Below are 14337 nucleotides of genomic sequence, written 5' to 3'. Positions count from 1 at the left end.
AGTCTACGTTGCCCAGTCCATCTTCACCACTGAAGACAATGACTTTGTCACCGACGCCGATGCTGATGATAAGGACAACTCCGCTCCCACCTGCTGCTTCATGGCACACGGTGCCAAGGTAAACTCACGCACTACTCACTATCAAACATCCAGTGAAGATGACTCTTATTGTGGTTCCAAACCCAGCTACAAAACATTTGCTAAAATTGCAACTGAATAACAGAAAGCTATGGAACATATTCAGAAACTGTTACACAAAAGAGATGACATGTTAGACGCTGAAATGACTCGATCTCAGTCCTTAATTGAAGACATTAAAAATCTTCATGTTAAGTATGAGGAACTTGAAAGTCGTCATGAAACGCTCTCAACAACTCATGAAAAGCTTTCCTATGATTATCTTCAAAGGAAGCAAGGTCTTGAGAAATTGAGAGCGGCTCATGAAGATCTTCAAAAGGAAAATGAGTCACTTCGCGCCAAACAGATTAGTTCCGCTCAGGAAGGATTTGAACCACCATGTCTTAAATGCATTGAGCGTGACAATGCTACTTCTGTTGCTGGATGTTCTACTGCTGCTACTATTGCAATATCTTCAACTGTTGATGTGGTAACTAACTCCTCTATTGAGGATACCACTGCTATTGCTAATGAAAATGCTAGGTTGAAGACATCGCTTGAAATAGGGAGGTACAAAAGTCTCAAAGGGCATCAGACACTATGTGATGTCCTCAAAATGCAGATCCTGAACTGAAACCCTAGGAAAGAGGGTGTTGGGTTCGAAAGGAAAATGAATGTTGATGGCTCTTACTAGAAACCTGAGCAGTACCCCAAAACCACATGGGTTGCTGCAAAGGAACCTTCAGTGGATCCATCCACCCTATCTGGCTTCACTTGTACTAATCCCATTATCATTGATGAATCCTTTGATGCAAACTATGAAGTGTTTAAGAATCAGAATGGTGAAGTGTTTGCCAGGTATATTGGTACTAACTGCAGGAATGGGCCACCTATGAAGAAAGTCTGGGTGCCGAAGAAGTGTCTGGAGAATCTTCCTGTGAATGTCGTCATGACACCACAAGTGAAGAAGACAAACCCCAGACCACAGGCTTCATATGGTCCAAAGGGTTCATACAGACAGAGGACTCACCTGAGTCGCACTAACGCAAATGTTTTGCAGGGAAACCATACTCAGGCCTATGAATATGAGCGTGTTTCATCAAACCGCCATGTTCATAAGACCAAGAACTACTCTGCTTATTCTTATGAGTACTATTGTCCACCTGCAAGACTATTTGCTAGGGCTCCAAAGCCAAAGTTCTCAGATGCTGCACTTAGACTCATTGCTTCGAAGCCACCCTTGAAGATGTGGGTGGCTAAGAAAGCTTAACTCTCTTTTGCAGGGAAGGGTCTCCAGCCGAAAATCAAATGCGTCTGAAGCTATTGCTGGGGACCTTAAACATCTTGTAGGGTGCAAGATCAAATGCCAAAATGGTCTTATTATGTATTTTGTTCCTGAGTCGCTTGCTACTTGCCCTATCAGTCCTAACCTCGATGTAAGCTTTCATAATCCTCTTGCTCGTCAAATGTTTATGCTTCACAATGCTCTTCGTGAAGCCTATCCCCCTAACTGCACTATAGGGTATGACACCAGCTGCTTCAGAATGGATTATTGATAGTGGATGTACTAATCACATGACTGGCAAGCGAAGTCTTCTCATGGACTCAACCTTATGTCCATCTGACAAGAGTCACCTCACATTTGCTGATACTGGTAAAAGCAAGGTATTGGGTCTAGGTAGAGTTGCAATCTCAAGGAATCAGCACATGGATAAAGTGATGCTTGTTGAATCCCTTGGTTTCAACTTAATGTTTGTCTCAATGCTTTGCGATTTGAATATGATTGTGATGTTTGGAAAATATCATTGCCTTGTTCTAATGGAATCTGACAAGTCTCTAGTCTTTGAAGGGTATCGGAAAGATGATCTGTACATGGTAGATTTCTCAGCAGGACCACAGCTTGCCGTATGTCTTCTTGCAAAAGCTTCAGAATGTTGGCTCTGGCATCGGAGGCTAGGGCATGCTGGCATGAGGAACTTGCATACTCTTGCAAAGAAGAAGCACGTCATAGGCATCGAGGGCGTCAATTTCAAGAAGGATCACTTATGTGGTGCCTGCGAAGAAGGAAAGATGACGAGGGCCAAGCATCCCTCGAAGACAATCATGACAACGACTCAACCTTTTGAACTGCTACACATGGACCTCTTTGGTCCCACTCACTACTCAACTCTTACTACTACTGCTTGTCTCTATGGCTTCGTCATTGTTGATGATTATTCAAGATATACATGGGTGCATATAATCCTCTACAAGACTAAAGTGCAGGATGTCTTCAGACGCTTCGCCAATCGAGCCATGAACAACTATGGCGTCAAGATCAAGCACATCAGAAGTGACAATGGCACTGAATTCAAGAACACCAGCCTCGACACTTATCTTGATACTTTGGGCATCACTCATGAGTTCTCAGCTCCGTACACGCCGCAGCAGAATGGCATCGTGGAAGCAAGAACAGAACACTCATTGAGATGGCCCGGACGATGCTCGATGAATACAAGACTCCAAGGAAGTTCTGGCCTGAAGCCATTGATACTGCATGCCATGTCATCAACCGTGTTTATCTTCACAAGCTTCTGAACAAAACATCCTATGAGCTCCTCACTAGTAAGAAGCCAAATGTCAGTTACTTCAGAGTATTTGGTGCCAGGTGCTAGATCAAGGATCCTCATCACACTTCAAAATTTGCACCGAAAGCACATGAACGTTTTATGCTTGGTTACGGAAAGGATTCGCACTCCTACAGAGTCTTCAACCTCTTTCACTATAAAGTGGTTGAAACTGTGGATGTGCAGTTCGATGAGACTAACGGCTCGCAAAGAGAGCACCTGCCAAAATGTGCTAGATGAAGTTCCATCCAGTGAATCCATCAAGCTTATGGGAACTGGAGAAATCATACCGTCTGAAGCACAGCCTAAAGAGGAACTAATCATGTCTGCACCTGATCAACCTGAAGACAATACTCAGTCTGAAGACAATCCTTCTAATGATGACAATGATCAGCAAGAGCAAAATCTTCGTCCTGTTCATCCTTGTATTGCAAATGAAGTACAAATTGAGAAGATAATCGATAGCATCAATGCACCTGGTCCACTCACTCGTTCAAGGGCAACACAACTAGCAAATTTCTGTGGGCACTTCGCATTCGTCTCAATATCTGAATCCAAGAAAGTTCATGAAGCCTTCATGGAACCTGAATGGATTCAAGCTATGCAAGAAGAGCTTCAACAGTTTGAGCTGAATAATGTATGGGAACTGGTCAAGCATCCGATCCTCGTAAACACAATATCATAGGCACTAAATGGATATATCACAACAAGCAAGATGAGCATGGTCAAGTTGTCAGAAACAAGGCTCGTCTCGTTGCTCAAGGATACACTCAAGTTGAAGGAATTGACTTCGATGAAACATTTGCTCCTGTGGCTAGGCTTGAAGCCATACGCATACTGCTAGCCTATGCAAATCATCATAACATCCTTTTGTATCAAATGGATGTGAAGAGTGCTTTTCTCAATGGCAAGATTGAAGAAGAAGTGTATGTTGCACAACCGCCTCGCTTTGAAGATTCAAAACATCCTGACATGGTTTACAAGCTCAACAAGGCACTGTATGGCCTCAAACAAGCCCCTCGTGCTTGGTATGACACACTCAAGGACTTCCTGAAGAGCAAAGGCTTCAAACCTAGTTCTCTGGATCCCACGCTCTTCACGAAGACATATGATGGTGAACTGTTTGTGTGCCAAATATATGTGGATGACATTATCTTCGGCTGCACTAATCAGAAATACAGTGATGAGTTTGGATACATGATGCAAGAGCAATATCAGATGTCCATGATGGGTGAGCTGAAGTTCTTCCTTGGTCTTCAAATACGATAGTAACGCAACGACATCTTCATATATCGAGAGAAATACCTCAAGGATTGCCTGAAGAAGTTTGGAATGCAAGACTGCAAAGGTTACACGACGCCAATGCCTACCAAGAGTAATCTAGATTCTGATGCCAATGGTAAAGAGTTCGATCAAAAGGTATACCGCTCCATGATTGGTTCCTTGCTTTACTTATGTGCATCTAGGCCAGATAGCATGCTTAGTATTTGCATGTGTGCCCGATTCCAAGCGGCACCAAAGGAATCGCATCACTTAGCTGTGAAGCAAATTCTTCGATATTTGGCTCACGCCCCAACACTAGGATTATGGTATCCAAAGGGCTCAGAGTTTGATCTAGTTGGATTCTCGGATGCTGATTATGCTGGTGACAAGGTGGATTGCAAGTCTACATCAGGCACATGTCACTTTCTGGGACGATCATTTTCCCTTGTGTGTTGGTCTTCAAAGAAGCAGAACTTTGTATCTCTCTCCACTGCTGAATCTGAATATATTGCTGCTGGATCTTGCTGCGCTCAGCTTCTATGGATGAAGCAAACACTCAAAGACTATGGCTTTCATCTGAAGCAAGTGCCACTCTACTGCGACAATGAAAGCGCCATCAAGATCACCAACAACCCAGTTCAGCACTCGAAGACAAAGCACATTCAGATCCGTCATCACTTTCTCATAGATCATGTCATGAAGGAAGATATTGATATCATTAACGTCAGCACTGAAGAGCAACTGGCAGATATCTTCACAAAACCCTTGGATGAGAAAAGGTTTTGCAAGTTGCGGTGTGAGCTAAATATCTTGGAATCCTCAAATGTCATGTGATCATGCACACATCCTAACACTTATGCATGTTGATGACTTAGATGTGCAACACACGAAGTAACGTATATCTTCAACTAATGAAGACTTACACTCTAAGCGTGAATACATTAACGCGGAATTTGACTTCGGAGCGCCACGATAATTGTGTGTCGTGTCTGGTTCTAATACTTCCCAAACGGTGGGTAACGCCACCACCAAACTTGTGTTTGGAATAATTTCTGTTGGAGTTACATTTGCAAAGTCTTCGCATTTTGTTTGTCTTCATGTTTATCTTCAATGTACTGATTTGGTTTCTGTCCTCTATAGCATTCACTTATAGATATGTCTTCTAGTTGAATCTTTTGAACTAAGTGAATGTGATTGGACCCTGACCTTTCTATGCTCCCATCTATCTATCCAAATCATATGCATTCTATTGAAACTGTCGAATGTCTTCGCCGCGTCCTTGTCAGCAGAAGATACAGAGACAAACATTAAATCTGTTTCAAATGCTCAATCCTTTTTGCCTGAAACCCGGAGAAGCGGGAACGACCACCCGACAATCCAGGCATGCGTGGGAACGTGGAACAACCTCCAATGTGTTGCATGATCGCCATGTGTCCTCCAGATGTGAACCGCCAGGGGCACCTGCGTAATAACGGTGTGCCGTCCATGTCCCTATAAATGCATGCCTCACCCCATTCATTATCTCTTCTTCCACTCTTGCATAAACACTAGCGCCACCGCTACCCCTCGACGACTCCAGCGACGAAGCGCTTAGCTGTCGTGACCTCACCGACGCCGTCATCACGCCGGTCGCGGACATCGTCTTCTCCGCCGTCGCCGTAGGTGTCCTCCATCGCCAAGTTAGGACACAAAAGATCGAACTGGTCGGCCTCCTCTCCCACTCTGTCTAGCAGCTCCTCGTGTAGTAAATAAAACCTCTTTTTACAGTCTTTTTGATCCGATAGATTCATCCTTTCCAACCACAAGTGGTTTCTGTTGCTACAAAATTGGATCTATCCTGTTCTGCATCTCATAGCATGCCTAGTATGTTCACTTATGCTTCACAAAGTAGTTAGATTCCTCACTTGTACTTATTTGTGGATTCGTACAAATCTGGAACCAACTCACTACATATGAGTGAATGTCTTCGCACTATGAGGTCAATGTCTTCTAAACTGATTTATCTTCAAAATCTTCTAAGAATGCATATGACCTCTTCCCCTTCCCTCGCATCTCTAATGCTGTCACAGGTACATGTCCGTGGGAGAATCCCTTGGTTCTCATAGTCTGCATTCATTTGCAGAGTTCTTATAGCATCACATAGATTCTCCTGAAGCCAGTTCCTGTCTGACCAGTAAATGGAAGACTTCGACAGTGTTGAAGCCTTTCATTCTAAACTTCATGACAACTCAAAAATCAATCAGGAAGGGCGGCAGACAACACCGTGGAAACACTGCTAAGGACCTGCCACTGGATCTCTATGAGTTATACAAGTCAGATCCAGAAGAAACCTATGGAGAACGCAAGAACCGAATCCAATGGATTCGAAGACATTGGGCAGAGGAATGGTTCAAGTACAGATTCGTCACCAAGGAGTATGCTGAGAAGAATGCCTTAAAGGTCCCCTAGGGAGATATAATTTACAAAGGTCTTCAGCCCAAGTCGAAGTCCGAAGCTATTGCTCAAGGCTTCTACCCCTGCATGATTCGTGGACCTCAGCCTGCTAATGCCGACCCATCCTCTCTGTTATGGTGTCGTGAAGATAATCTATTCAAGCGCAACTATCAGGCTGCAAAGAACTCAGCCAAGGAAAACAAGAAGTCTTTGGGATTAGACTTCAACCCAGGCCCCTCTACATCACGTGCTGATAGCACACGCGAAGATGAACCCAATCTTATTGGGCCCTTCTACAACTTAGAAGGTCTCATCACTCACATTCAGGTTCAAGGGGCAGCCGTGGACCACTCTGCAGATGACACTGATTCTGACGAAGCACCTGCACCACCGAAGCCTGTGAAGCAAAAGAAACCAACGGCTTCAAAGCCCTCTTCTGCACCAAAGGTCTCACGGGCAAAGCCTCTGGCCACTGCACCTCCTGAAGTCAGTGTGCAGTCTAAAGATCTCTCACGCATCTCCAAGTCTGACAAGTTGAAAAAGCCCATGCAACCCACTGGTCAAGCACTGACTCCTGCTGTTGTTTTGAGAAACGAGAATGATGCCATTGATCTGTCCAGTGATGACGATCTTGGCGATGACGCTCTAGAGCAATTGATAAAGAGCAAGCAAGAGGCGGAAATCTTCAATGATCTTCCTCTCTTTGATGTGGAGATCCTGTACAAGTTTATTGATGAGGTTTGACAGCCCAGATGTCAGTTTTGATGATCTTCAGCTTCCAATTGGCCTCAGCGTCTCCTTCCACGGAGCCATTGCTCCTGAGCTGGCTCTTGCCCAGAAGATTGTTGAGCTGAAGCACAAGATTGACTATGAAAAGGCTCAGTTCAAGAAGCACATGGCCAAGCTCAATGTTGAAGACATTCAAAAATTCAAGGTCATGATGCATGAGCTCAAGGAGGCATTCCACAAGAAACAAGAAGAAGCAAAAGGTTCTCGTGAGCGCATGAAGAATCTTGCTGCCAAATGTGTTCAAGGCTACAATGAAGCTGAAAAAGCGCAAGGCTTTGGGGCGACCAGGCATCGACCCCAGAATGGCTGCCAAGAAGAAGAAGAAGCCAGCTGTGGCAGAACCAGAAGCATCAAGGTAGGAAGAACCTCGCATTGTCTTCCTGGCCAGTATGATAGGCTCGGAGCCTAAGGTCCCCACAGTGGCTTCAGAATTCAAGAAAACTAGAGCAGCTGAAGCCGAAGCCAGAAAGCGCAAGACCAAAGCCACCACTGATGGTGCTCCCCCAACCAAGAAAAAAACGAAGAAGAGAGACAGGGCTGCTTCCACAGAGCCCCTTGTTGTCGAGCCAATTTCTGTTTCTCGTCCTTCCTCTGCACATCGAGTACGTCGTTTGGTAGTTCATGAGCCTGCTTCCATAGAGGCTCCTGAAGCTGAAGAGAATCCAGCTGTTGACCCCACCACAGCTGAAGACATTGGTCCTCACGACAATGTTGAAGATGATGAAGTCCTTCCTCAGATCGAGCACAATTTGGTATCATCGCCTGTTCTCACGAACAGCGAACTCATCAGCATTGGTCGTCCATTGACGCCAATTGCTCAGGATGACTCATGGGCTGATCACCCTCAAGAATCCCCTCGTGCTAAAGAAACACCAGTCACTCCCTCACCACAGGTCACCACTCCGGTGATTGACAGTGAAGACTTTGAGGCCCAACCAACTCCATCTCCATAGGCGTCGCCAGCATTTCGCGGGCTTCGCAAAGGACCAAGACCACAGGTCACATTGTCAAGTGTTCCAGAAGGAGAAGAGAGCCAATCCGTTTCACACGAAGTCTTTCCTGAAGCCTCTCCTACTGCGAACATCCCTGAATCTGAAGCCAAAACGGCTGAAGATATTCCGGCTGCATCAGCCGATGACCATGAAGAAGAACCAAGAGAAGAAGAACATTTTCGTACACCCCCGTCCAACCCTGATGTTGTTCTCGAGGAGAACGTGTCCGACCCTCCAGCTCCTGAAGTGGAGGTTACCAATACTGAGGCGGCCACCAACATCAACACTGAAGCCAATGACGTTGTCATGGCTTAAGCTAATGTGTCGCATGAAGCTAATGTGGTGTCAGAAGTGAATGCACCTGAAGCCAATGCAGCACCCGAAGCAAATCCGCTGCCTGAAGCCAATGCCTCTGCTCATGTACCTCCTCCAAGGCCACACACCATCGAGCAAGCATATGATTGTGGACAGCTTGTTACCGTCTGCTGGCCAATCCTGGTTCCTCCGCCTGCTCCCAGACCTCAGTTTGCCTATCATGTGGAGCACATGCCTCAGGTCCAGAAGCCAAATCCAAGGCTACCACGGTTTCCAGGTACTGCAACTTCACCAGGATCATTTAATCTGAATGGATTCAAGGCACACAATACATTCTTCGACAGTGACAAGAACCCCTACACAAGGCCAAGAATCTCTTCGGACCGATTCTGGAGTTATCAGCAGCGAAGCTATTATTCATGCATCTTGTACAATCAGGGACGCATCTTCCCTCATATGCATCTTGATTGTGAAGCCATTACTGGACTGCCATGCCCTGAAGAAGCCCTTGACTGCTTTCGTGATGCGGGTCTGCTCAACTTTGTGACTGCCAAGGAACACTGGAAAGAAGAACTTCTGCTTCAATTCTATGCTACCCTCCACATTCATGGATACAACAGGGATCCGAAGACTTGGATCCTTGAGTGGATGACAGGAGATGTTCATCATGAAGCTAAAGCCCAAGACATCATTGATCTCACAGCCCTGCCCACTCCTGGCGAATATTATGAACCAGGTTGTCAACAACACCAGAATGCTTTGGAGAGCATTTTCCAGAATCCAGAACCCAACATGAGCCAAATGCTGAGCATGATGAAGCCTTTGCCTCACGACGTTGAATACCCAACCGAATTCTTTGTTGAAGACCTAGATTATCTATCCCGCACCATTTACCATATCATTAGAAAAACTCTATGGCCTGTCAAAGTAAATTCATCTGCAGCGAAGCTTGAAGGAGCTATGAAGACTTTGGTTTTCTATATCTTCAATGGCATAAGCTTCAATGCTCAAGACTTCTTCGTTAGGCAGTTGGCTGCATCTGGCTCCGACATTTTTGGTATGTTCTATGCTCCATGGGTCATGCGCCTTATCAAGCTTCACTCTGCCTTCAACTATCAGCCATCTGCACGCAATCATCTTGTATTCTTGCCAGAGGTTGATCTGTCTGTTGAAGCTATTTACCCAGAGCCTGCTAAGGATCCAATCTATCTTCACAACGTTGATTGTCAAAGCTTCACCCAGCCCATTGAAGGAGTTCAGGCAGTCTCTCGTGTTTATCCCTTGGCTGGCAACACATGTACCCCTCGTGCCCAAACTGAAGCCACTAAAAGCACCATTGCCCAACGGCCTCGGAAGCGATCTCGTGTTCTCAACGACCGAGAGCTTCTCGTCGCGCTACATCAGAAACAGGATAAGCATCATGACTGGCTTAAGCGTCAGATGCAAAGCCTCTTGGTGGACGTCAATCGCATTCGCAATCTTGCCACCAAGAATGCCTTTGTTACACATGAAACCTATCGGAGGTCTTGGAAGAGTTTGACTTTGCTCACTGCTGAAGAAGATCTTCAAGACAATGGCTTCACAGAAAGATTCAAGTTTGACTCCACTCCTCCAAGGAATGCTCACTTGCGTCGGACTCCCTCCCTTGAAGACTCTGACTATTCTTCCTCAGCTGCAATGGTGAATGCCAGAGTTATCGATGATCAAGATGATGCCACTTCACCACCTCCACCTTCAGCGCGTCTCGACACTGCACCGAGTTCTTCTGCACCACTGGACCTCAACGACGACCCTGCTGCTTCTCCTAATCCTCATGGGAACGAGTAGAAGCTCTATGTCTTCAAACCTTTTTGGTCATTACTGACAAAAGGGGGAGAAGCATATGAGTTGATAGTCTTCAAGCGGGTCCATATGGGTGGTTGCTTTACTTTTTGCTACTTTTGCCAAGTGCTTACAACTCTCGCTTTTGAAATTTGTTCGTTTTGAGTTGTAACACTTAAACTTGATGGTCGTCTGCTACCTTTTTCGACACTATGTGATGCGATGATAAATTCCGCATGTGCGACGATAAATTCCACACGAAGTCATTTTGCGGACGTCCATTTTTCATTATGCATGTCATTATCTTCATTATATCATTTCATGCATGATGAATTGTCTTCATAAGTAGAAGAGGAGCTCCGCGAGTACAACCTGCCATGTGCATTTGCATTCAAAAGCAAAATACTTATATGCACATCTTAGGGGGAGCCTTTCTGCTACTTACGAAGACAATACTTAAATCCTTTACAATTTCACATACTTTTATCCCCGTTGAAAACTTTAACCAGTTTGTCATCAATCACCAAAAAGGGGGAGATTGTAAGTGCATCTAGTGCCACCCCTAGTTGGTTTTGGAGTATTGATGACAAACCTGGTTGAGGGACTAATGTGTTTGTGAGAATTGCAGTATAACACAGGTAGAAGTCCCTCATTGATTCGGTTTTCCTACCGGAGATGACCCCTAAAAATGTACGAAGACATTGAAGTCAAAGGTGGTATGTGAAGACATTCACATTGAAGACTATGGAGCGCGAAGACTTAGTTGTTTCGTCATTCTTTTTCTTCTTTGTTGAGTCATAGGAACCACCGTACTGTTAAGTGGGGTCCAAGTGGACCAGTCAGAATGACTGAAGTGATGCTTAACCAAAATCCTATGTCTTCGAGCGAAGACAATGAGAGCAAATCTTATCAAGAGCTGGATAAGTCGGCTTTGCTTGTAGCTCAAGTAAAGTTGTCGTGTGTGTTTGAAATCTGACCGTTGGAACACGTGTCAGTTCCTTAGTGACCCAGGGTCATTTCGGACAAATCAGGTCGGGTTGCCTAGTGGCTATAAATAGCCCACCCCCTACACCATAAATTGGTTGGCTGCTCAGAGTTAGTGCACGGCTTTTGCCATTTGAGAGCAACCCACCTCAAAGCCTTTGAGAGAGAAATCCTTGCGAGGACAAAGCCCTAAATACCCAGAGCCAAAGAGTGTTAGGCATCACTGAAGTCTTCTTGTCTATGTGATCTGAAGACTTATTACACTTGAGGACTGTGAATCCTCCAGCCGATTAGGCATCGCGTTCTGAACATCCAAGAGTCATTGTGGATCGCCGGTGAACGAAGTCTGTGAAGGTTTGGAAGTCTACCTTGAAGACTTACCAGAGTGATTGGGCGAGGACTGGGTGTCCTTAGCTCAAGGGGAATAAGGTGAAGACACGGTCTTCTGTGTTGAATCTCAGCCTCCCTAACCAGACGTACAGTTGTCACGGCAACTAGAACTGGTCCAACAAATCATTGTCTTCAATGAGCCACTGGTTCTATCCTTCCCATATCTTAATTTGCAGTTGGTCCTTCTGAAGTCATTGCCTGTTTGCATTATCCTTTTGTCTTCACTGTATGACTGATTGTTCTGATTGGCTTCATACTATCTTCCATCCTGATCTATACTGCCTAGCTGCTATTAGTCTTTGTGCTTTCACTTCATTGAATACTTGACTATGGCTTGCCTAGTGTAGTCTACCTTCCGCTGCATGGTAATAGGTTTGTTTCTATCGTTTGTCTTCAAAACTTCCATGTTTTGAAGACTTTCATAAAAATCGCCTATTCACTTCCCTCTAGTCGATCACTAGCACTTTCAGAATCAAAGCTCTTACATAGACCCTTCCCGAAAATAAGATGAATTGCAATTGTTTGATGACTAAGAGCACGGTTTGTTAGTTTTCAAGAAAGTTTATGATCTATACTTTAACATGTGAATAGCTTGTTACTTGATCATGAGAAGTTTCATGAGTTGAGCTACTATTATGATATATAATGATGCTAGAAAAGTGATTGGAACTATCATTGATCAAACTTATGCACTTGCTAGCATTCACACTTCATAAATTATTTCTTTTATCATTTACCTACTCAAGGACGAGCAGGAATTAAGCTTGGGGATGCTGATACGTCTCCAATGTATCTATAATTTATGAAGTATTCATGCCAAGTTCACAGTAGTTTTATATGTTTTTGGTATGATTTTATTAGAACTAACCCGGACTGACGCTGTTTTCAGCAGAACTACCGTGGTGTTGTTTTTGTCCAGAAATAAAAGTTCTCGGAATGCGATGAAAATCAAGGGAGAATTTTTCTGGAAAATATAAAAAATACTAGAACAAAAATCTACCGGAGGGGAGTCCCATGGGCCCCACGGGGGTGGGGGCGCACCCCTGTGCCTCGTGGACTTTCCGTGGGGGCCCCTGACGACTTGTTCTCGACGCCAACCTCTCCTATAAATGCCCAAACCTCTAGAAAATAACCTAGAACGGAAGTTCCGCCGCCGCAAGACTCTGTAGCCACGAGAAATCAATCTAGGCCCTCTTTGGCACTCTCCCGGAGGGGTCCATCCTCACCGGAGGCCATGGAGGAGGATCCCAGAGGGGCCATCATCGCCATGAAGGCCAAGGACCAGAGGGAGAACTTCTCCCCATCCAGGGGGGAGGCCATGGAGGAGGAAGCACAATGGGGAGAACCTCTCCTCCTCTCTCTCGGTGGCACCGGAGTGCCATTGGGAGGGGAATCATCGCCACGGTGATCGTCATCATCGACATCACCATCATCATCACCATCCTCGTCTCTCTTACGCAGTCCACTCTCCCGCACCCCGTTGTAATCCCTACTTGAACATGGTGCTTTATGCCACATATTATGATCCAATAATGTGTTGCCATCCTATGATGTTTTGAGTAGATATCCTTTGTCTTTGGGTTGATTGATGATCTAGATTGGTACGAGTTGTATGTTTTATTTTGGTGCTGTCCTATTGTGCCCTCCGTGTCGCGCAAGCATGAGGGAATCCCACTGTAGGGTGTTGCAATACGTTCATGATTCGCTTATAGTGGGTTGCTTGAGTGACAGAATCCTAAACCCGAGTAAGGTGGTTGTTGCGTATGGGATAAAGGGGACTTGATGCTTTAATGCTATGGTTGGGTTTTACCTTAATGATCTGTAGTAGTTGCGGATTCTTGCTAGAGTTCCAATCATAAGTGCATATGATCCAAGAAGAGAAAGTATGTTAGCTTATGCCTCTCCCTCATATGAAATTGCAATGAAGACTATCGGTCTGGTTAACAATTGCCTAGGACAATTCCGCACACCGGCCCATCATTATTCCACACTCGCTATTTATAATATTTAGTAATATATTCTAACTTTATGATAAAAACACCGTAGCATCCCAAATTTTCAATTTGGAATGTTATATATTAGGTCATCATTGCATATCATATTTTATTGCATTTTGGCTTGATCCTCGAAATCCTAAGCAACTCAAGGACCCTCGGAGAGAGAGTTGGGGATTTCACTGTTTTCATATTTGAGATTTTATCAAATATTGAAACGAGGATTTTGGTTTTAATTATTTTTCTCCCCAAAAATATTTCATGTTAAAATATATGAGAGGAGATAATATGACTTCTCCAAAATAAATGAAATATTGGAGGAAAAATATTAAAATCAAATATTTGGTTTTATTCGAATTTTATTGCTATTTTATTTGCATTAGAAAAAAATTGCACGTTTTCAAAATTGCATTTTAGGGCCAAGAAAATATTCATCTTGTTCTAAATATTTTATTTAGACGGTGAAAGTTTGTTTTGGCATTTATAGATTTCTATTTATTTTTCTAGGATTTATTTTTGGCAGAACATGTTTTAAAAAAACTTCTTCCGCGCCCGACTGGGCCGAGGCCCAGCCGAGCCAGGCCGCCAGCCCACAAGCCGCGCCGCCGCCTCCCGTGCCCGAGTCCGGCCAGG

This window comes from Triticum dicoccoides, chromosome 4A (genome assembly GCF_002162155.2).
Source record: "Triticum dicoccoides isolate Atlit2015 ecotype Zavitan chromosome 4A, WEW_v2.0, whole genome shotgun sequence".
In the NCBI taxonomy this organism is placed as follows: Eukaryota; Viridiplantae; Streptophyta; class Magnoliopsida; order Poales; family Poaceae; genus Triticum; species Triticum dicoccoides.
Note: the sequence above shows the minus strand (reverse complement) of the source record.